Source organism: Tachyglossus aculeatus, chromosome 11, assembly GCF_015852505.1.
Source record: "Tachyglossus aculeatus isolate mTacAcu1 chromosome 11, mTacAcu1.pri, whole genome shotgun sequence".
Lineage (NCBI taxonomy): Eukaryota > Metazoa > Chordata > Mammalia > Monotremata > Tachyglossidae > Tachyglossus > Tachyglossus aculeatus.
The window spans coordinates 31,172,552-31,195,514 of NC_052076.1; the positions used below are offsets into that span (position 1 = coordinate 31,172,552).

The following is a 22,963-nucleotide window of genomic DNA, read 5'->3' on the forward strand; positions in this document are numbered from 1 at the left end:
ACCCAGTAAGCACTCAGTAAATATCATTGATTGACTGGCTGATTGACAGTGCTGCTCCCAGAGATTGCTGGGAGGTGGTGGGGTGGGGATTGGTTGGTGTCCAGCTTGTCATTTGTCCAGGCTGGGCCCAACAAACTGCAGCAGGCTGTGGTGCATTTTTCCCCTGCACCAAAGATGCTCAAAGACTTGCCCCTACAGAGCAGAAACCATCCTATTGGAAACTGAACTCCCCACCACAAATCCGTTCTTCCCTCTAATTTCCCCCTTCAGTCGATTCCTTTTTTATTTTAATGGTATATATTAATTGCTTACTATGTGCCGGGCACTATTCTGAGCACTGGGGTAGATACAAGCTAATCAGGTTGGACTCAGTCCATGTCCCACACAGGGCTCACAGTCTTAACCCCCATTTTACAGATGAGGGAACTGTGGCACAGAAAAGCAAAGCATATTGCCCAAGGTCACAGAGCAGACAAGTGAAGGAAGCGGAATTAGAACCCAAATCATCTGACTCCCAGGTCTGTGCTCTTTCTGCTAGGCCACATGGCTTCCAAGACATGTGGTGGAGCTGGACTATTTGGCTATGGCATCAGCCTCCTCACAGACCTCCTTGTCTCTGGTTTTCCTCTCCCCATCCACTTTTCACTGCCTCTTCGATCATTTTTCCAAAAACACCCTTCTGCACGTCTCTCCCCACTCTTCTAAAACCTCCAACAGGTACCCATTCCCCTTTGCCTCACACACAAACTCCTGATGATTCCCTTTGAAGCACTCAATCACTTTTCTCCCTCTCACTCATTCACTCCACCATTCCGAGGGACAGGGACCGTGCCTTAATTCACCTCACTCTGCTGCCCAGATCATCTTTGTGCAGAAATGCTCTGGGAATGTTACTTCCCTCCTCAAAAATCTCTAGTGGTTGCCAGCCAACCTACGCATCAAGCAAAAACTCCTCACTCTCGGCTTCAAGGCTTTCCATCACTTCACCCCCTCCTACCTCACCTCCCTTCTCTCCTTCTACAACCCAGCCTGCACCCTCCGCTCCTCTGCCACTAACCTCCGCACTGTACCTTGTTCTTGCCTGTCCCGCCATCGACTCCTGTCCCACGTCCTCCCCCTGGCCTGGAATGCCCTCCCTCCACACATCCGCCAAGCTAGCTCTCTTCCTCCTTTCAAAGCCCTACTGAGAGCTAGCCTCCTCCAGGAGGTCTTCCCAGACTGAGCCCCTTTTTTTCTCTCCTCCTCCCCACCCCCCCCCGCCCTACCTCCTTCCCCTCCCCACAGCACCTGTATATATGTTTGTACAGATTTATTACTCTATTTATTTTACTTGTACATGTTTACTATTCCATTTATTTTGTTAAGAATGTGCATCTAGCTTTATTTTTATTTATTCTGATGACCTAACACCAGTCCACATGTTTTGTTTTATTGTCTGTCTCCCCCTTCTAGACTGTGAGCCCATTGTTGGCTAGGGACCATCTCTATATGTTGCCAAATTGTACTTCCCAAGTGCTTAGTCCAGTGCTCTGCACACAGTAAGTGCTCAATAAATACGATTGAAAGAATGAATGAATGAGAGGGGAGGGGAGGGGTGTTGGATGGTCTGTGCTGGGCCACTGGAGGGAGAGTCAGGGATGGAGAGGGAGAGTGTTGGATGGTCTGTGTTGGGTCAGTGGGGGAGATTCAAGAAAGGAGGGGGACAGTCAGGGGTGTTGGACAATCCACCCCTTACCATGAAGGTGGATGCCCATGAGGGCAGCCAGCACACAATTCCTGGTGCTACTGTCAGAGGCAGCATCTTGGGCTGGGTGGACCATGGAGCTGACTCAGGGGGGCATCACTCAGGGCGTCAGTGGAGAGCTGTTGATGGAGAGTGACCAGGGCCAGTCATTTGGAGCCCAAGCTGCCTGCTGGCATCCTTAATTCCAAACCCCTCCCCACCCCTGCCCCTCCTCCTGGGCCAAAAATAAAATCCAGAGGGCTGTGTGAGCAGCATCTGCAGGGAGACAATAATCACCAATCAAGTCAAAGTTTCACCGTAATCAGTTCCGTTGTTAGGAAGAGCCAGTGAGTACTGGGCTGGGTGAATTACCCTTCACCCCTGCCAAGAACCAGACACCAGGCACCAGGCCCCAAGGCTTCACAACCCTGTCAGGCAGCCTGATGCCCCTGTTTCACTGTTTGCCCAGGCACCAGACAAGCTCCAAACCCACATGTCAGCAGTGGGGCAGGGGGAGCGTCAGGTGGAAATTCTCTGTGACCCACACTCCTGCTCCATCCCCCTTCCTTTTCTGTCCCTGTCCTTTCCATCACTCCTGGAATCCTCAGAGTGGAGAGGGTGGAGTTGGGGAGAGAGGGGGAAGAGGGAGAAAGGGAGGGAGAGAAAGAAGAAGAAGAAGAAGAGGGGAGAGACAGAGGGAGTCAGAGAAGGAGAGAAGGAAAGAGGAGGAGGGAGGAAGGGAGCCATAAAGGGAGCAACAGGGAGAGGGAAGGATAGAAAGAGGGAAAGAGAAAGAGGCAAATAAGGGGAGGGAGAGAGGGAGAGGGAGGAGGAGAGAGAGGGAGAAAGAGGGAGAGAGAGAAGAAGAGGGAGAAAGAGAGAAGGGAGAGAGTGGGAGGGAGAGAGGGAGGGGGAGGAGGAGAGAGAGGGAGAGAGAAAGAATAAGAAGGAGAGAAGGGAGAGAGTGGGAGGGAGATAGGGAAGGAGAGAAGAAAGGAGGAGGAAGGGAGAGAGGGAGAGAAGGGGGAAGAGGAGAAGGAGGGAGAGAGAGAGAGGAAGAGTGAGGAGAGACAGGAGAGGGGAGGGAGAAAGAGAAGAAGGATAGAGGGAGAGTGAGATCTTCTACTCCATTCCCCTGTCTCTGGACAGGTCCCCCGGTGAGCCTCCGCAGCCGTGGAGAGGATTAAGTCTGTACCGAATAATTGACTGTGGAGAATATTGGAGAGAGTCTCAAACAGGGGAGGAGGGTAGGGTGGGGAGGCTCTGATTTATAACCAACTTTGGAAATGAAATTGAATAAATCTCTGAAGATATATGATCTTTCCTGGGCTTGTTATATGAATTGTTTGTAACCCTTTTTTTTTTTCTGGCCTGCCCTCCTATTAATCAGAGAGCCTTAGAAAAGGTGGTGGAAGGGACCCCGTATTCTGCTGATCTCCCCGGCTCTTGGGTTGAGGCTGATCCCCAGGAGGGCTGTCTGGGGGAATGTCTGGGGCTGGATGTTGGGAGACTTGGTTCCATTCTTGACTCTAACAGGGTAAGCTGTGTGGCCTTAGGTGAGCCTCTTGCCCCTCCCTGGACCATAAGCTCTTTGTGGGCAGGGAATGTGTCTGTTATATTGTTATATCGTACTCTCCCTAGTGCTTAGTACAGTGCTTTGCGCACAGTAAGTGCTTAGTAAATATGATTGAATGAATGACCAGGAGTTTAGAGTGGGTCTTCCACTTCATTCACCCCATAGGCCAGCCCTGGGGTGGGAATGGGAGTTTGATGGGTTTTGCCCCCATGCCCAGGGGCTCCATGACCCTGGAAAGGGGCTCGAGACAACTGTCCAGTCCCATCCCCTGTAGACTGAAAGCTTCTTGTGGGCAGGGATTATGTCTACTAAGTCTGTTGTATTGAACTCTCCCAAGTGCTTAGTACAGTGCTCTACACACAGAAAGCACTCAATAAATACTACTGATTGACTGATCCCCCTCTAGACTGTAAGCTTGTTTAGGCAGGGAATGTGTCTATTGTACTCTCCCAAGCACTTAGTACAGTGCTTAGAACAGTGCTGTGCACATAGTAAGTGCTTAATAAATGCCATCATTATTATTACAGTGCTGTGCACACTGTAAGCACTCAATAAACCCTAGCCCTACTTCGAGTGTGAGCCCCGTGTGGGTCAGGGACTCAGGGACTGTGTTCAACTTGATTAACTCATACTATCCCAGTGCTTGGAACAGTGTTTGACACATAGTAAGTGCTTAACAAATACCATTTAAAAATGCAGTTGCTTGATTCTTATGTACGTATCTGTAATTTATTTATATTAATGTCTGTCTTCTTCTCTAGACTGTAAGCTCCTTGTGGGCAGGGAATGTGTCTACTGTTTTATTGTACTCTCCCAAGGGCACACAGTAAGCGCTCAATAAATACAATTCAATGAATGAACAGCAAGCACTCAATAAATATGACTGATGGATGGATTAAAGGAGTTGGTGGCTCAGATTTAAAACCCAGGGCCCTGGGGAAAGAAGAGGGAGAGGCAACTAGTGCTGAACAAGCTCACACAGCACAGACACGCACTGCGTAGGCCCACACTACAGTCCTGCACTGCACAGGCCCACACTAGATTACAAGTTCCTCACTAAAATAATAATAATAATAATAATGGCATTTGTTAAGCACTTACTATGTGCCAAGCACTGTTCTAAGTGCTGGGGGGAATAACAAGGTAATCAGGTTGTCCCACATGGGACTCATAGTTTTAATCTCCATTTTACAGATGAGGTAACTGAGGCCCAGAGAAGTTAAGTGACTTGCCCAAAGTCACACAGCTGACAAGTGATGGAGCCGGGTTTAGAACCCATACCTCTGACTCCCAAGCCCAGCACTGCATTCAGTCAATCAGTGGTATTTATTGAGTGTTCACTTTGTGTAGCGCACTGTACTAAGGGATTGGAATAGTGCAATAAAGCCCACACCCACATTGCATAGATCCTTGCTGCACTGCACAGGTCCACACTGCTCAGATCCACACTCCATAGACCTGCACTACTCAGGCCCACCCTGAGCAGACCTAGGCTGCTCGAGCCCTCACTCACCGTGTAGGTCTGCAATGCTCAGACTTGCACTGCACAGGCCCTCATTCTAGAGACCTTCATTACACAGATCAACACTGCACAAGTCAGCAATCAATCAATCAGCGGTATTTATTGAGCACCTATTGTGTACAGTGTCCTGTATTAACTGCTTGGAAGCGTACAATACAACAGAGTTAGCAGACATGTTCCCTGCCCGCAATGAACTTACAAGTCTAGAGGGGAGTCAGATATTAACAGGCCCAAACCAGTCAGACCCGCACCGCACAGGTCGGCACTGCACAGGCCCACACTACACAGGCCCACACTGACTAGATCTGGGCTGTGGAAGCCGGGAGTCCCTCCCTCTCCATTGGGATTCCCTCACTCATGGAGTCTCATTTCCCTGAAAGCCGATCAGGTTTCAGTTTCATCAGCGAGGAGTGGATTTAATTAATGATCCAATTCATTTTGGAGGTGGCTCAGTGTTCCTAGAGGTGTTTTCCCAGGAATTAGATGCCTAATACAACGGGCCACGATAAGCCAGCTTTGCATTAGCGATCCGGCTGCTCCTTTGCGCACAACTGAATAAATTACCTTTCCCTAGGAATTGCTAATCCTCATCGGTGAACAGGATAACTGCAGTTTGTGAGGTCCACGACAGACCCGAGCAGAACCTGGCCCTGGTCTGGGGAGCCAAAGGTTGATGAATTGTACTTTCCAAGCGCTTAGTACAGTGCACTGCACACAGTACTCAATAAATACGATTGAATGAATGAATGAAGACTAGAGTAGATGGCCAGAGGTGATTCATTCATTCTTTCAACTGTATTTATTGAGCGCCTACTGTGTGCAGAGCACTGTACTAAACACTTGGGAGAGTACAATATAACTATAAACAGACACATTCCCTGCCCACAGTGACCTTGCAGTTTAGAGGGGAAGACAGAGATTAATATATACAAATTACGGTTATGCATATAAGGGTTATGGGGCTGGGACAGGGGATGAATAAGGGAGCAAATCAGGGTGACACAGAATGGAGTTGGGGAGGAAGAAAGGAAGGCCTAGTCAGGGAAGGCCTCTTGGAGAAGATACACCTTCAATAAAGCTTTGAAGGAGGGGAGGGTAATTGTTTGTCAGATTTGAGGAGGGAGGGGGCTCCAGGCTCCAGGCAGGACATGAGTGAGAATCGGCAGTGAGATAGACAAGGTCGAGGTACAGAGAGTAGGTTGGCATTAGAGGAGTGAAGTATGTGGACTAGAAAGACAGCAGCAGTTGAGGTAGGAGGGAGTGGCCAGGGACAGCAGCTAGAGACAGAAGCGGAGGAGAGAAAAGGGAGCTGAGGAGGGGTCACAGAACTGAGGTAAAGTCAGAGAGCTGGTGGGGATAGGGAGCTGAGGAGGGGTCAGAGAGCTGAGGGGAAGTCAGAGAACTGAGGGGGCATGGGGAGGTGTGGAGCAGTCAGGGAACTGAGGGAAGTCAGAGAACTGGGGGCTGGGGAACTGAGAAGGGGTCAGAGAGCTGATGGGAGGTCAGAGAGCTGATGGGATCAGGGACCTGAGGAGGGGTTGGAGAGCTGAGGGGGAGTCGAGGGTTGGGAAGTTGAGGAGAGATCAGGGAACTTGATGGGATTGAATGAATGAATGAAAGTTTGGGAACTGAGGGGAGGCCAAAGAGTTGGGAGGATTGGGGGGTTGATGGAGGTCAGTGGGTTGAGAAGTGTTAAGGGAGTTTGGGGGACCTGGGAGCTGAGGGGAGAGGCTGTCTACCAAAGGACAGGGATTGTGTCCACCAACGCTGTGATATTGTACTCTCCCAAGTACTTAATACAGTGCTCTGCACACAGAAAGCACTCAATACCACTGATTGATTGATTGATTGAAGCAGCAAACCCTAGGTGACAAACCTTGGAAAAAAAATCAAGGCCCCTCCAAACAATGTTCAAGCATCAATAGCCATGTTCCCAGAGCGAGGCCAACTATCAGAGTTCAGTCATCCATGAAAATCCATTCCTGGAAATCAGTGTTCCCCTGTAGACTTTAAGTCCTCTGCCCTAGATAGTAAGCTTGCTGTACATGGGGAATGTGTCTGCTTTATTATTATGTTGTACTCTCCCAAGCTCTTAGTATAGGGCTGTGCACACAGTAAGCACTCAGTCAATACCATTGATTGATTGATTGGGTGAGGGGTCAAATCTAGCACTCTGGGTCTCTCTTTGCCTGCCTGGTAATCCTGCATGGTTCCATCCAGTGAGGGGCAGGCTGCCCTGACCTGGCTTGGCAGGAATGGACCCAGGATCCTACTCTGGTGAGCCTGTGAAAAGACAGGTGGAGTTTGCAGGAGGAAGGAAGCACTGAAAGCTCTGGGGAAGATGAAAGGAAGAGGCTTGTTCACATTGTCACTTAAAACAAGCTGGCGTCCGATTAGCATTCAGCCAGAGATGTTGGTGGCAGCGAGGCAGCTCTCTGAATAACTTAGGAAACACCGGCTCTGGGTGGGCAGGGGCTGCCACCATGGGGCTGACCAGAACGGGGCAATCTTTGGCCCTGGCCAGCCCACCTGATCAGACCATGGTCTGGTACCAACCTTCCAAGGGGATTCCCAGGGGAGTCTTGATTTAGTCCAGGTAAGTGTCCAGGGATGATAATGCTGATTTTGGTTCATTTCCTCCTTGCGGGGCCAGGGGTCAGCAGCACTGTAGTGGCCAGTGTGGACAGATTCCTAAGGGAAGGAGAGGGAAAGACACAATCCCTTCCTGGAGGGAGGAAATTATTATTACTAATAATAATGGTATTTGTTGAGTGCTTACTGTGTACCAGGAACTGTCTCAAGTGCTGGGGTAGATACAAGCAAATTGGGTTGGACTCATGGGGCTCACAGTCTCAATTCCCATTTTACAGATGAAGTAACTGAGGCACACAGAAGTGAAGTGACTTGCCCTAGGTCAAACAGCAGACAAGTAGTGGAGCCGGGATTAGAACCCATGACCTTTTGACTCCCAGGCCCATGTTCTGTTGGGAGACAAGGCACACACAAACACACACACACACACCCTGTTCCCCCACCACCCCCAACAAACTGGGCACTAAAACAACAACAACAACAATAACAACAACAACAACTAGGGGAAGGACAGAGTGAGAAGACACAATCCCTGCTGTCAAACAATTGTATCAATCAGTCTACCAAACAATGGCATTTATTGAGCGCTATGTGCAGAGCAGTGTATTGAAGTGCTTGGGAGAGCACAATACAACAGACTTGGTAGACACATTCCCTGCCCATAGTGAGTTTACGGTCTGGAGCGGGGAGACAGACATTAAAATAAATTATAGATAAGCATATAAGTGCTGTGGGGCCGAGAGTGGGGTGAATAAAGGCACAAATCCATGTGCAAGGGGAATTCAGAAGGGGGAGAGGAAGTAGGGGAAATGAGGGCTTTTGCTCCCCATATGCTTTTGAAGGGTTGAAGTTCTGATTGGAAGGCAGGACACCCTCTCTCTTTCCACGTCTCTCCCCCTCTCTCTCTCCCTCATCCCTCCCCACTCACACACTAAGACTGACAGGTGGAACAAGGGGGGATTTAAAACTGATCCTGCCTAGAATCTGATCGGGGGAAGGGGGAGAGCAGGGAGGACAGAGACTCCAGCCCAGCCATAAAGAAAGACAACACTACATCTCAGTCCACCTTTGGGTCAGTCCAGAGCCCGGTTAGCTTACTGCCGCCCCAACCCACTGGACAGTCTTCCAGAGGAAGTGCTGGCCTTCTCCACTCCGTTTTCTTCTTCCTGACCAAGTACTGTATTGTGGAGCCTATAGCTTGCCTGGCCCAGCTTCTCAAGGCGAACAGCCTACCTGGACCTCAGCCTCGATACCTGGAGGCAGGTTGACATTAGGGCCAAGAGAAGCTGGGCAGGTACCTCACCCACCTACCCTTTTCATATCCCCCACCAGGTGGGAAGGATTGGAGGGGGTAAGGGGAGGGGATGGTGGCTTCAGGCCCTGGCCCTGAGAACATCGGAAGAAAGCCCCTCCCTCAGGTCATCAAGTGGGGCCATAGTTCATTGACCCACCCGACATCAGGGCCCTGTCATCCCCATTCTCCTCAATGGAAGTTTGTCTGAGAGCCCCTGCCGAGGAGTCTGGGGTGACAGGGAGCTTAGTGTCCAGGGTCTCCAGACTGTGAGCTCATTGTGGGCAGGGATTGTCTCTCCTTATTGCCGTATAGTACTTTCCCAAGCGCTTAGTACAGGGTTCTACACACAGTAAGTGCTCAATAAATACGATGAAATGAATGAATGAGTGGATAAACAGGAAACCACCCCCTCCCAACCTCCCCAGGCCCAGCCAGCATGCACTCAGGAAGGGTGGGTGGGCACTTTGGGCAAAACGGAAGCCTCATTTTACAATGGGGCAGACTCTGCAAGAAAAGCAGAGGGAACTTTGGGGAATGCTTTTCCCATTGTAAGGTGGTCCCGCCACCCTTGTCCAATTAATCAATCAATCACTAGTATTTATTGAGCATTTACTATGTGCGGAGCACTGTACTAAGCACTTGGGAGCTGTGGGCAGGGAATGTCACTGTTTATCGTTGTATTTCACTTTCCCAAGAGCTTAGTACAGTGCTATGCACACAGTATGTGCTCAATAAGTACGATTGAATGGATGAATTACAGTACAATACAACCAAGTTGGTAGACACATTCACTGCCCACAAAGAGCTTACAATCAACAGGGGGAAGCAGACATCAATATAACGAAATAAATTACGGCTATGTACTAAAGAGCTGTGGAGCTGAGGGAGGGGTAAGTAAAGGGTGCGAATCCAAGTGCAGAGGTAACAGAAGGGAGTGGGAGAAGAGGAAATGAGGGCTTAGTTGGGGAAGGCTTCTTGGAAGAGATGTGCTTTTAATAAGACTTTGACGCAGAAGCAGTAATGCCTAGTGGATAGTGCATAGCTCTGGGAGTCAGAAGGACCTGGGTTCTAATCCCTGCTCTGCCGCTTGTCTGCTATGTGGCCTTGGGCAAGTCACTTAGCTTCTCTATGCCTCAGTTACCTCATATATACAATGGGGATTAAGACTGTGAGCCTCTTGTGCTACCTGGACTTTGTCCAGCCTGATTAGCCTGTATCTACTCCAGCTCTTAGTATTAGTACAGTGTGTGGCACATAGTAAGTGCTTAACAAATATCATAAAAAAATGTGGGGAGAGTGATGGTCTGTCAGATATCTCCCCTTGGGTAAACCTGCCCCCTCAGGACTTTCGGTCTCTGGATTCTGGTCCCTCTTCCCCCACCTCCTAAGTCTCCCTGAGTCTCCCCCAGCCTCTCCCCCAACCCCATCCTCCCAAAGTCAATACGTCAATGCCCTCCTCAAGGGGGAGAGGAGACAAAGCTGAAATTATGGGGAATGATTTCCCAGGAATTGTTTCTCTAACAATAGCAATCTGTGCTTGGGAGGTTGTTCCTTTGTTTAATATGTTCTCGCTGGAAAATAGGAAAATGTGACAGTGAAATCACTGGAGGAACAGCAGGGAAGGGCCACCCCCCGGCAGGCACATGAGGGGCTCGGTGGCCACGGAAACACGAGGGTGGGCACGTGTGTACATGCTGGAGGTGTATACGTGTGCAGGAGGATAGGAGGGGAACACCTGGGGGTGAGACTGTGTGTGTAGGGGGTGGTCTGGCTATGAAGCATGAATTGTTTGGAGGTTCACTCTCCAGTCCAGCTACTGCTCGTGGCTCAGTGGAAAGAGCACGGGCTTGGGAGCCAGAGGTCATGGGTTCTAATCCTGGCTCCGCCACTTGTCAGCTGTGTGACTTTGGGCAAGTCACGTAACTTCTCTGGGCCTCAGTTACCTCATCTGTAAAATGAGGATTAAGACTGTGAGCCCCACATGGGACAACCTGATCACCTTGTATCCTCCCAGCGCTTAGAACAGTGCTTGGCACATAATAAGCGCTTAACAAATGCAATTATTATTATTATTATTACCTGGAGAAGGAGCAGTACAGCCCAGTGGAAAGAGCCAAGGCCTGGGAGCCAGAGAATCAATCGATCAACAGTATTTATCGAGTTTTTATCTTCTTAATGGTATTTGTTAAGCACTTGCGATGTGCCAGTCAGTCAGTCATTCAATCGTATTTATCGAGCGGTTACTGTGTGCAGAGTACTGTACTAAGTGTTTGAGAGAATACGATATAACAAGTTCCCTGACCACAATGAGCTTAATTGCTATGGAAGATACAAGATTGGAAACGGTCACTGTCCCACATGGAGTTCACAATCTTATCCCCCATTTTACAGATGAGGTAACTAAGGCACTTAGAAGTTAAGCGATTGCCCAAGTTTCCCCAGCAAACATATGGCAGCACCGAAATTAGAACCCAGAACTAACTCCTGGCCCATGTTCTATCCACTAGGCCATGCTGCTTCCCAGCATTTATTGTTTGCAGAGCACTACTCTAAGTGCTTGGGAGAGTACAGAACAGTACAGTTGGAAAAAACATTTCCTGACCACAATGAGCTCACAGTCAAGAGGGGAGACAGACATTAATATAAATAAATAATTTATGGATATCCAAGCTTTGCCCCTTGTCTGCTGTGTGACCTTGGGCAAGGCACGTCTCCGTGCTCCTGTTCTCTTATTCTGTAAAATGGGGATTCAAGCTCTTTGTGGGCAGGGAATGTGTCCATCCCAAGTGCTTAGTACAGTGCTTTGCATGCAGTAAATGCTCAGTAAATATGAATGAATGAATGAATGAATACCTATTCTCTTTTCCCCCAATGCTCTGGGCATGTTACTCCCCTCCTCAAAAATCTCCAGTGGCTGCCAGTCAACCTACGCATCAAGCAAAAACTCCTCACTCTCGCTTCAAGGCTTTCCATCACCTCGCCCCCTCCTACCTCACCTCCCTTCTCTCCTTCTACAGCCCAGCCCGCACCCTCCACTCCTCTGCTGCCGCTAACCTCCTCACTGTACCTTGTTCTTGCCTGTCCTGCTGTCAACCCCCGGCCCACATCCTCCCCCTGGCCTGAAATGCCCTCCCTCCACACATCAGCCAAGCTAGCTCTCTTCCTCCCTTCAAAGCCCTATTGAGAGCTCACCTCCTCCAGGAGGCCTTCCCAGACTGAGTCCCCTTTTTCCTCTCCTCCTCGCCATCCCCCCGCCCAACCTCCTTCCCTTGCATATATGTTTGTACAGATTTATTACTCTATTTATTTTACTTGTACATATTTACTATTCTATTTATTTTGTTAATGATGTGCATCTAGCTTTATTTCTATTTATTCTGACGACTTGACAGCTGTCCACATGTTTTGTTTTGTTGTCTGTCTCCCCCTTCTAGACTGTGAGCCCGTTGTTGGGTAGGGACCATCTCTATATGTTGCCAACTTGTACTTCCCAAGCACTTAGTACAGTGCTCTCCACACAGTAAGCGCTCAATAAATACGATTGAATGAATGAATGAAAAGCTCCCTGTGAGTCAGGAACGGTATTTGACCTAAACCGCAAAATTGCTATAGGCAGGGAACTTGCCTACCATCTCTACTCCATTGTACTTTCCCAGTGCTCTGCACACAGTGAGCACTCAGTAAATACGATTGATTGATTGACTTATGTCTACTCCAGTGTTTATTATAATGCTTGGCACACAGTAAATACTTAACAAATGCCACAGTTATTTCTATTATTATAATTATTGAGGAGAAATATCTTCTGCCATTCTGTTCCAGGGTCACAACCCCTGGCCTCCCACCAAGCAGCTGGAGGAAGAGAGACCCCCCCTAAAAGGGGGATGGTTCCCAGCTCTGAGACCTTGGAGCTGGGAAGCAGGAGGATGTGGAGGAGGGGGACTGTCCTTGGCAGGACCAAATTGCAATAAAAATAATAAGCAGCATGACATAGTGGATAGAGCACGGGTCTGGGAATCATAAGGTCATAGATTCTAATCCTGGCTCCGCCACTAGTCTGCTGTGTGATCTTGGACATCACTTCACTTCTCTGGGCCTCAGTTGCCTCATCTATAAAATGAGACTGTGAGCCCCACTTAGGAGAGGGACTGTGTCCACCTCGATTTGCTTATATCTTAGTGCCTGGCACATAGTAAGCACTTAACAAATACCATTATTAATATAACAATAATGATAATACTGATAATAATAATAATAATGATTTTTGTTAAGCTCTTACTACATGCCAAGAGCTGTATAATTATTATGGTACTTGTTAAGTACTTACTATGTGCCAAGCGCTAAGCACTGTACAAAGCCCTGAGGTAGATGGAAGATCATCAGGTCCCAAATGGGGCTCACAGTCTAAGTACAGGGAAAACAGGTATTGAATCCCCATTCCACAGATGAGGGAACAGAGACCCAGAGAATAATAATGATAGCATTTATTAAGCGCTTACTATGTGCAAAGCACTGTTCTAAGTGCTGGGGAGGTTACAAGGTGATCAGGTTGTCCCACGGGGGGCTCACAGTCTTAATCCCCATTTTACAGATGAGGTAACTGAGGCACAGAGAAGTTAAGTGACTTGCCCAAAGTCACACAGCTGTCAATTGGCAGAGCCAGGATTTGAACCCATGACTTCTGACTCCAAAGCCTGTGCTCTTTCCACTGAGCCACGCTGCTTCTCAAGTGAACTACCCAATGCCACACAGCAGGTACGTGGCAGAGCTGGGATTAGAACCCAGGTCCTCTGACTCCTGGGCCCATGCTGTTTCCACTAGGACACACTGCATGCCCCAGGTCCAAGATACAAGATCCGGGTACCATGATGCTCTCCAGATTCCCACCCAATCCAGCCTCCGGGCTGACAGGCGGGGTCTCTGCCCGACCCTCTGCCCTCCCCGGTTGAAGCAGAGGCTCCCCGCCCCTCCTGCCCTCTCTGCCTCTCTGAGCCCAGCTGGACTCTGGGCTCCTTTGCCCCGAAGGCCTTCCCTGTCGCGGACCCTCAATGAGCCCAGACACGCATGTGACAGCGGTGCGCCAGGCTGAAGGGCTCATCCTAAAGGCACGGAGCGTGGAGGTCTCGGGGGTCTGTCATGGTATGGAGCCAGTCACAGAAATAACCCGCTGGAACGGACGGACAAGGCAGCGAGAGGGTAATTGAGTTTTTAAACGTCAGAAGCAATCCGAGAGAGAGCTCAGCGGATCGAGCAGGCACTTCCCCTGGCCCGGACCGCCAGTTGCCTATAACATCCCCCCAGGCTCTGGCCCCAGAAATTCGAGGAGTGGGAGAGGGACGGGGTGGGCAGATGCCCCAGCTCTGGAGGCCAAGTAAAACCTCCAGCCTGTGACCAAACATGAACAGCAGGAGGCTTGAGACTGTCCAGTCCAGTTTCTCATTTCCATATATTCATTCATTACTGATGGTATTTGTTAAGAGCTTACTATGTGCCAAGCACTGTTCTAAGAGCTGGGGAGGTTACAAGGTGATCAGGCCTTTCCAGACTGAGCCCCCTCTTTCCTCTCCCCCTCGTCCCCCTCTCCATCCCCACCGTCTTACCTCCTTCCCTTCCCCACAGCACCTGTATATATGTATATATGTTTGTACATATTTATTACTCTATTTATTTATTTATTTTACTTGTACATATCTATTCTATTTATTTTATTTTGTTAATACGTTTGGTTTTGTTCTCTGTCTCCCCCTCTAGACTGTGAGCCCACTGTTGGGTAGGGACTGTCTCTATATGTTGCCAACTTGTACTTCCCAAGCGCTTAGTACAGTGCTCTGCACACAGTAAGCACTCAATAAATACGATTGATTGATTGATTGATTGATCAGGTTGTCCCACTGAGGGCTCACAGTTTTAATCCCCATTTTACAGGTGAGGTAACTGAGGCACAGAGAAGTTAAGTGACTTGCCCAAAGTCACACAGCTGACAGTTGGCAGAGCCAGGATTTGAACCCATGACCTCTGACTCCAAAACCCATGCTCTTTCTCCACTGAGCCACGCTGCTTCTCATTCATTCAGTCGTATCTACTGAGCCTTCCTATGTATAAAGCAGTATACTAAGAGCTTGGAAGAGTACAATGTAACAATAAATAGACACATTCCCTGCCCACAGTGAGCTCACAGTCTAGAGGGGGAGACATAATAATTATGGTATTTGTTAACGGCTTATTATACACCAGTCATTGTACTAAGCACCGGGGTAGATACAAGGTGATTGGGTTTAACACAGTCCCTGTCCCACATGAGGCTCACAGTCTTAATCCTCATTTTACAGATGAGATAAGTGAGGCACACAGAAGCGAAATGACTTGCCCAAGACTACACAGCAGCCAAGTGGCAGAGACTGGATTAGAACTCATGACCTTCTGACTCCCAGGCCTGTGCCCGATCCACTAGGCAACACTGCTTCTCCTTGCTGCAAAGGAGTGGTTTTCCACCCGGTAAGCACTGTTGCTCCTCTCGGGTCCCCACCCCTGCCTCCCGCCTGTCCCGGGTGAGCACCGAGGTTGGGGAGGCCAGCCTCTCTGTGGGCATCTGGACACCGGCCGGGTCCTCGCTGTCCACTGCTGACCGAAGCTGACCTTCTCTCCAAAGCCGGCAAAGCCTAGAAACCAAGGGAGTCATGCCCAGCCACAGCTCCAGCCTCCAGTCCCGGCCCAGCCCGAGTCCAGCCAGACTGCCAGGGAAGCAACATCCGATACCCAGATCATTTCCCTGTCAGCAGTGGCATCCTCAGCCCAGAGCTGCCACAATCTGTTGGAAAGCACAGTCCAGGGCCAGGAAGAAACTGGGGGCAAAATTCAGGGCGGACTGGGGCTGGGCTGGGCTGGGCTGGACTGGGGCAGGGTTGGGACTGGAGCTCAGTTCCACCCCAAAGTCACACACACACACACATTCTCCTGCATGCATCACCAGAAGCACACTCACCCCCCCATTCTCCTGCATGTGTACCCACACTCACACACACCCATTCTCCTTTCTGTATCTGCACAAACACATTCATAAACACCCATTCTCCTGCATGTATTCCCACAGTCACACCCATTCATTCTCTTGCATGTAGCCCCACAAATAATAATAATAATGATGGCATTTATTAAGCGCTTACTATGTGCAAAGCACTGTTCTAAGCACTGGGGAGGTTACAAGGTGATCAGGTTGTCCCACGGAGGACTCACAGTCTTCATCCCCATTTTACAGATGAGGTAACTGAGGCACAGAGAAGTTAAGTGATTTACCCAAAGTCACACAGCTGACAATTGGCAAACACACCACACAAACATACTCACACATTCTCCTGTGTATATCCCCACATAGTCGCACCCCCCCCCGTTCTTCTGCATGTGTCCCCACAGACCACAAACACATTCTCCTGCATGTATCCTCATACTCACATACCCCCATTCTCCTGTGTGTACCTTGCAACCACACACACACCCATTCGCCTGCTAGTACCATCACACTTAAACATCCCCATTCGCCTACATGTATCCCCACAAAATACACACACACAAATTCTCCTGCATGTATCCCCACACTCCCATTCTCCTAGGTGTATCCTCACACTCACACACCTCCATTCTTCTGCATGTATCCCACACACACACACCCATTCTCCAGCTTGTACCATCATACTTAAACATCCCCATTCTCCTACATGTATCCCCACAAATACACACACACACAAATTCTCCTGCATGTATCCTCACAAGTGCACATGCACACCCATTCTCCTGCATGTACCCCCACACTCACACACACCTCATCATCTTGTGTGCCTCCTCACCAACACAAGTATGCATCCCCATGCATACCCTGGTCTTCTCAGGGAGCATTTTGTCTGAAAAAGGGGACACTTAATCTTCTGCCATCCTGGGTGAAGGAATCTCTGGGTCACCCCCATTGCCCCCATCCCCTTCTTCTCCAGCAGAGACCCCGGCCCAGAGCAAATCTGCATGGACCCCTGCTTCCCCCCGCCTCACACGCATCCAGCAGCCTGTTTCCATGGCGCCCAGCGCAGCACGTGCCTGGATGGAGCAGCATGACCAGCGACTCATGGGGGGGCCTGGCTCTCCGCAATGTTCTTCCTCCCCTTCCCCAGTGCTCATGGCCCTAGACCGGGGATTGGGGCAGCGGGGCAGCAGGTTTTCGGCCCCGCGTGGTGGGCATTGGCCTACAATCTCCGAGGACAAAATACCCACATCTCCAGTATCCTTCCAGCCCTTCCCTGAGCTGAGATGTGGATTAGGACTGTGAGCCCCATGTGGGACAGGGACTGTGTCTAATCTGATTAACCAGTATCTACCTCAGTGCTTAGAACAGTGCTTGGAACATAGTAAGCACTTCATTGTGGGTAGGGAACGTATCTGCTATATTGTTTTACTGTACTCTTCCAATAATTTAGTACAGTGCTCTGCACACAGTAAGCACTCAATAAATATGATTGACTGCCCGGCTAACAAGTACCATAGTTATTATTATTACTTTACTATTATTATTGTTATTATTCTGACTCCCAGGCCTGTGCTCTATCCATGAGGCCACATTGCTTCACTAAACCATGCTGATTATCTTGTATCTAGCCAGTGCCCCCTCCTGAGTCCTCCCAATCCCCTTGACCAGGATTGTGTGTTCCCCCTGCCTCTCCTCTCTGGGGCCTGGGCAGCTGAGGGGCCCCTATCCCCCCCAGCATGGGTGAGGGGAGTGTGGTGGAGAAGCTCCCCACCCCACGGGGCAGACTGGAGGGTCCCCCTACTCTGTGCCCTCCAGGACTAGGGAAGAGCTGTCCTTCTGGGATTAAGCTGCAGTTTGATTTCCATCAAATCCAACTATTTGTTTAGTGTCGGACCTTCCAGGCCCATCATGTTAACGAGTCCTGACAGCTTGTGCTGAAGCTCAGAAACCAGGACAGATCTGCCGCCGCAGGAGCATGGGGGCCGGAGAGGGGGGAAAAACCTGCTGAAGTCCGCTGCTTGTGTGTGTGTGTGTGTGTGTGTGTGTGTGTGTGTGTGTGTGTGTGTGTGTGTGTGTGTGTGTGTGTGTGCGCGCGCGCACAAGGGTGGGGGGCTGAGCTCTCCCCAAAGCAACTGGAAGTCAGGGATTAGAACATGTCTCCCAATTCTGTAGTACTGTACTCTCCCAAGTCCTTAGTACAGTGCTCTGCACATAGTAAGCGCTCAGTAAATGCCAATGATTGATGAGAGGCTCTTAGAAGTTAGGGAACTCTGATCTTCACCATTCCAAAGGGGTGTAGTTCAGTAGATAAAGCACAGGATGTAGAGTCAGAAAGATGTGGATTCTAATTCTGCCTCATCCACATGTCTCTTGTGTGACGTTGGGGAAATCACTTCACTTCTCTGTGCCTCAGTGACCTCATCTGCAAAATGGGAATTTAGACTGTGAGCCCTATATAGGACAGGGACTGTGTCCAACCCGATTACCTTGTATCTAACCCAGGGCTTATTAAAGTGCCTGGCACAGAGTAAACACTTAACAAACACCATACGAGAAAAGAAAAAGACAGTGCTCAGCCCACTGGGAGGATGGAGATCCATCTCCCGCAGAGAAAGACAGTTGAGCCTCAGGGCTGAAGGTCAGAAACAAGAATCTGAGTTGGGCAATGGATTACAGAGACAGCAGACTGCCCAGCACCATTCACACTCTCTCCTCCCTGCCAGTCTTGATTGATCAATTGATTGATGGATTGAAAAGCTCTCTGGAAAAATTATAATGGGGAATACAAATTCCAGATGTGAATATTCCATTGCTCTAATATTGTAGGTTCTCTACCTGATTCCCTGTGGCTCTCTGTCTGGTTTCATTCAGGCTGCTCATTGTGGACAGGGAACATATTTACCAACATTCTTGAACTGTATTCTCCCAAGTGCTTAGTACAGTGCTCCACACACAGTACGTGCTCAATAAATATGATTGATCGATCGATTGACTATGGGTTCATGTTCACTTCTCCACCTAAACTGAATCCCTGGCAGGCAGGGAGAGATAGCTGGGAGGAGCCCCCACTTTTATTTTCATTTTGGATACCAAGGAGAACAATGACTTTGTTTACTGGAAATTAATTTTTTGGAAATTACTTTGTCATTTGTTTAACTCTTCTTAATTAAAATGCACTCGATGATGAGAACACCCCATAAATTAGCTCAAACACAATGGCAGATTAATTAGCACTTAGTTACTAGGCACTGTTCACGGGACAGGCGGGTGTTGTTCCAGGAGGAGTCCCTGTCTGCCTTCAGCAGAGCTGGGGGTGGACTCTGTCTGGAGCTGTGGGTCAGCTCAGTGACTAACTAGCCCAGTACTTCCTTAAACCCACCCTAGAATTCCCTTCCTCAAAAAATGTGTATTATCAATCAATCCATCCATGGAATTGATTGAATGCTCACTGGGTGCAAAGAACTGTACTAAGCACTTGGGAGAGTACAATTTGTCTGCTGCGTGGCCCTGGTCAAGTCACTTAACTTCTCTGTGCCTCAGTTTTCTTATCTGTAAAATAGGGATTAAATCCTACTCAGATGGAGCTTAAAGTGGGACAGGGACTGTGTCTAACCTGATTAGCATGCATATATCCCAGCGCTTAGTATAGTGCTTGATACATAATAAGTGCTCAAAAAATACCATAAAAAAGCAGAGTAAATAGGCATGATCCCTGCTCTCAAGGAGCTTAGAAACTCTTTCTCTGTGAAAGCCCTGTGCTAAGCACTTGGGAGAGAACACTACAATAAAGTTGGTAGATATGATCCCTGCCTTCAAAGAGAGGGCAGCATGGCCTAGTGGACAGAGCATGGGCCTGGAAGTAAGAAGGACCGGTCTTCTAATCCCGGCTCCGCCATTTGTCTGCTGTGTGACCTTGGGCAAGTCACTAAACTTCTCTGTGTTCCAGTTACCTCATCTATGAAATGGGGGTCAAGACCGTGAGCTCCATGTGGGACAGGGACTGTGTCCAACCTGATTGGCTTGTATCTACCCAAAATGGTTAATACAGTGCCTGGCACATAGAGAGTGCTTAGCAAATACCATAAGACTCCCAATCTTAATCCCCGTTTTACAGATGAGGTAACTGAGGCCCAGAGAAGTGAAGTGACCTGCTCAAGGTCACACAGCAGACAAGTGGTGGAGCTGGGATTAGAACCCAGGTCCTTTCTTTATGGTATTACAGACTAATAGGTTTGAGTGCCCCTCTCAGGGTTGCACCTGGAGAGATTCCAGTACTCAACCAGTCTTGGCTGTGGGAGGGAGAGTCAAGTAGAGACCTATCCATTCCATTCCTAGCTTGGCCAGTGGCTAATGAGTGGAAGGCAATCTGCTACAAATCAAAACTCACCCATGTTGGGCAGCAGCAGCATGGGAGAGAGTCGAGGGCAGAGACTTGAGTTTACTGCACGGAAGGAGGCAATGGTAAACCACGTCAGGATTTTTACCAAGAAAACTCTATGGATACACTTCCAGAATGACTGCAGATGGAGAGTGGGGAGTTCTGGGAGAGATGTGTCTGTGGTGTCGCTATAGACTCGACAGCGTAAGACAAGTATTGAGTGAGTGCCTACTGTGTGCAAAGCACTGTGCTAAGTGCTTGGGAAAGTACATTACAAAAGGCACGATCCCTGCCCTTCAAGGATTTACAGTCCAGGAGAGGAGCTTCTAGTCCAAGTATTATGAGGGAATCCTGGGGAAAGGGGAGTCTTGACTGGAGGTAGGGGAATGGGAGAGATGACCTCAGGAGGCTCTCTCCTCCCCCTACCAACTTGGGTGACTGAGGTCCTTGAAACCGCAGAGATGGAGAACTGACATAAGTCCCTGTCATTGCAGAGAAAATGGGCTGAAATTTCAGCAAAAGGAATTGATTGGATTTTTACCAGCCTCACAAGGCACTGGTGTAGATATGAGATAAATAGGTTGGACACATGTGGGACTCCCAATATTAGTCTCCGATTTTCAGATGAGGAAACTGAGGGCCAGAGAAGTGAAGTGACTTGCCCAAGGTCACAGAGCAGACAATTGGCAGAGCCGTAATAGAATCCTGGTCCTTTGACGCCCAGGCCCATGCTTTATCCATTAGGTCATGCTGGTTCTTTTAGGACTTAGTACAGAGAAGCAGCGTGGCTAAGTGGAAAGAGCCCGGGCTTGGGAGTCGGAGGTCGAGGGTTCTAATCCCAGCTTTACCACTTATTAGTTGTGTGACTTTAGACGTCACTTCACTTCTCTATGCCTCAGTTACCTCATCTGTAAAATGGGGATTAAGACTGTGAGCCCCACGTGGGACCACCTGATTACCTTTTATCTACCCTGGTACTTAGAACAGTGCTTGGCACATAGTAAGTGCTTAACAAATACCATTATTATTATTACTTAGGTCCATAGCTTTATATTTTCCTATTCCCCCTCCTTTTAATATATTTTAACATCTGTCACTCCCTTTAGACTATAAGCTTCTTGTGGCAGGGATTGCAACTACCAAATTCTATTGTATTTTCCCAAGTACTTAGTGCAGGGCTCTGCATATAGTAAGCACTCAATAAATTCTATTGATTGATTATCTGGTGTCAGAATCAGAGAAAACTGAAGGTCTGATTGCCATCTCCAAGAGCATAGGAGGAAAGGGGTTAACCTCTCCTTCCTCTCCCTTCCTGCCCCTCTACTCTCCCCCACCCACCCCCGACCCCACCAGGGGAGGATCAGACCATCCAGCCAACTGCCTTCCCCTATGTCCAGCGAAGGACGGTTCTTTCTTAGAGCTAACCTACATCCCTCTTGTTGCGCTGACAGCCCCATTCCTCCTGGGAAGCCTTCTCTCCGCCCTCGTCCCAAGGAAACGCAGCGGCAAGAAGTTGGGGGGTCTCACGATTAAAAAATTGGCCGGGCGATGTTTTATGCATGCATCTGTTATGCTAAAATAACCATCCTTTCTAACTAGGCCCACCTGCTGTCTTTTTCAATTTTAAGTATTTCTAAGTAGCAATCAAATCAGTATAATTTGTTCTTTATCTCGGCAAAACCATTGTGAAAGAAAAATGTGACCATTATGTTACATCAGGGAAAAATACAAGCCTTTTACTTGCAGACTTCTCTGTATTCTATCAGATCTCACAGTTGTCATTATGCCAGTTGTATTTAATGTTGTTCAAATGAACAGAGCTTTCTTTAATCACTCCAGCCTTCTTTCCTTTAAATGCTTTTTCCAAGGTTATGGTTTTTGGAGATAAATACATAAATACCAGTGTTATGAATACGTTAAGGGTATCCAAGAGACGGCTCTTGGGAATCCAAGTGAGATTCTGCCATCTCCTGAGTTCTGCAATAGCTGGCCGCCGCACTGAGCTTTGAGCTCCGTGGTCTCAGGAGGGGGTCGATGGCGATCTGGAGCCGGTCATGCTGGCCCTCTCGGCCCCCCCTGCTAGCCCCTGTTGGATCACTCATCCCACCTCAAAACCTTATTAAAAATCCCATCTCCTCCAAGAGGACTTCCCTGACTAAACCCTCATTTCCTCTTCTCTCATTCCCTTCTGTGTCACCCTTGCACTTGGATTTGCTCCTTTTATTGACCCCTTCCTCATCCCCATGGCACTGATGTTCATAGCCATAATTTATTTCTTTATATTAATGTCTTTCTCCCCCTCTACACTATAAGCTCCTTGAAGGCAGGGAACACGCCTACCAACTCTGTTATATTGTGGGGCACTTAATATAGTGCTCTGCACACAGTAAGTACTCAATAAATATGATTGTTTGATTGATTGATAAGCACAGCTGGCACATCCAGGAAACTACAGTCCAGAATTGGGGGCTTGGTCCATTTCTGGCCTCCCTCCAGCTCTGGGGCTCTCTGGCTCTTTTTGGTGGTCCAGCATTTTATTTTTTTTTGGGGGGGGGTATTTGTTAAGCACTTACTATATGTCAAGCACTGTTTTAAGTGGTGGGTACATACAAGTTAATAAGGACCAGACACAGTCCCTGATCCATGTGCGACTCACAGTCTAAGTAGGAGGGAGGGCAAAGATTGAATCCCCATTTTGCAGTTGAAAAAACTGAGGCACAGAGAATTTAAGTGACTTTCTCAAGGTCACGCAGCAGACAAATGGTGATCTGGATTAGAATCCAGGTCCCCTGGCTCCCAGGCCCTTGCATTATCCATTAGGACAAACTGCTTCCCTAAAACACTTAATTCTGTAGGCTCCTGGAGGACA

At 48.7% G+C, this 22,963-nt stretch overlaps 1 non-coding gene across 1 annotated transcript; it reads left to right on the plus strand.

Moving 5' to 3' along the window:
* The first annotated feature begins 19,955 nt into the window (after positions 1–19,955).
* LOC119935433 lies at positions 19,956–20,093 on the plus strand. Its single transcript, XR_005453316.1, has one exon. It is a non-coding gene; the product is annotated as a small nucleolar RNA SNORA7 (small nucleolar RNA).
* The last annotated feature ends 2,870 nt before the right edge of the window (positions 20,094–22,963 follow it).